This window comes from Equus asinus, chromosome 10, assembly GCF_041296235.1.
Source record: "Equus asinus isolate D_3611 breed Donkey chromosome 10, EquAss-T2T_v2, whole genome shotgun sequence".
Taxonomy (NCBI): Eukaryota; Metazoa; Chordata; class Mammalia; order Perissodactyla; family Equidae; genus Equus; species Equus asinus.
The window spans coordinates 49,677,636-49,678,974 of record NC_091799.1 but is presented as its reverse complement, the minus strand read 5'-3'; the positions used below and the strand labels follow the sequence as shown (position 1 = coordinate 49,678,974).

At 34.8% G+C, this 1,339-nt stretch overlaps 1 non-coding gene across 1 annotated transcript; it reads right to left on the bottom strand.

Moving 5' to 3' along the window:
• Positions 1-902: 902 nt before the first annotated feature.
• On the bottom strand, positions 903-1,032 carry LOC123282777 (small nucleolar RNA SNORA18). Its single transcript, XR_006523015.1, has one exon. It is a non-coding gene; the product is annotated as a small nucleolar RNA SNORA18 (small nucleolar RNA).
• Positions 1,033-1,339: the final 307 nt, after the last annotated feature.

The window sequence follows — 1,339 nt, the reverse complement described above, 5'->3', positions numbered from 1 at the left end:
CCTTTTTTCCTCCCCGTCCTTCCCCCATGGTAACCACCCCATGGAGTCGAATCTCCAATGCTATGTGTTTGTTTGTCATTGTTTTTATCTTCTACTTATGACAGGGATCATACGGAATTTTACTGTCTCCCTCTGACTTATTTCACTCAGCATAATACCCTCAAGGTCCATCCACACTGTCACAAATGGCCGAATTTCATCATTTCTTCTGGCTAGTTAAAGTCAATAAATTTTTATTTAGGGAATTTTACATATGATTCCCTCCACAGCCCATCAAGCTTACTTTAGTTCCACCAAAATTTGAGTCAAGATTCATCTACACAACTGCCCTTTTACAAAGAGCCTGTGCTTTTTTTTAAGATGAAATATATCTGATATATAACGTGGTGTAAATTTAAGGTGCATATGTTAAGTTGGTATATTTATATATTATAATATGATTCCTTTAGAAAAGAAAGAATTTAAAAAATGCATTGAGAACAGTGTTGTATCAGCGAATGGAAGTTTTACCATTCTGTAATGGATGTAGAGAAGTCTTTAAGAATACTTGTAATAGACATTTCAAAGAATGGTAAAAAAGATAAAAATAAATAAACAAATAAATATAACCCATGTTTAATCCACAGTTGTCATGTTAGTCAGCCCACAATTTTTTAGTTGAGTTTATTTTATCTCCACTTGAATATGGATATACTGATGACACACTTCAAAAATGACCCACCTAGAAACTTTGGGAATTAATTTCTTCAAGAAATTTACTTTAGGGTCTTCTAAATATGAATTAAGTTCAAATCATATTCACTCCTAAGCTTCCACAGCAAAGAATAGTACAGATATTTAAGATACTGTCAATACCTAAGATTAAAAAAAGTCAACTATTGGGTCTTTTATACTTTTAGGAACTCTGTATTGTAGTTCTTTCCCACAGATCTAACAAATAGTTCTGTGAGTAAAGCAAACCACATAGTTACTTGATGAGACATTTCCAATAATGTGAGTCTACAGAAAAAGCCCCATTGGATAGACCTCAATCCAAGATTTATATTTTGCCATTCTGTGTTAACATCTCCCATAATGAAGTGCTCCCATGGTTCACACTTGTACTTAGCAGCAAAGTCCTGCAATTTTCTCATGCATTTCATTTTATCCTAGAGCAAGAATGTACATTGGTATTTAGACTTTCTTGCAGCTTTCCCCTGGTTAGCTGGTTGGAAGCAATAAGGGGTGTAGGAGGAAGCCCAGAAGGAAAGCAAATACCATGGCATGACAACTTCTTCAAATAAGGTAATGGCATGGTGTTTAGGCTAAGGAAAACTGTTCCTTCCTCTCTTTCAAGGGA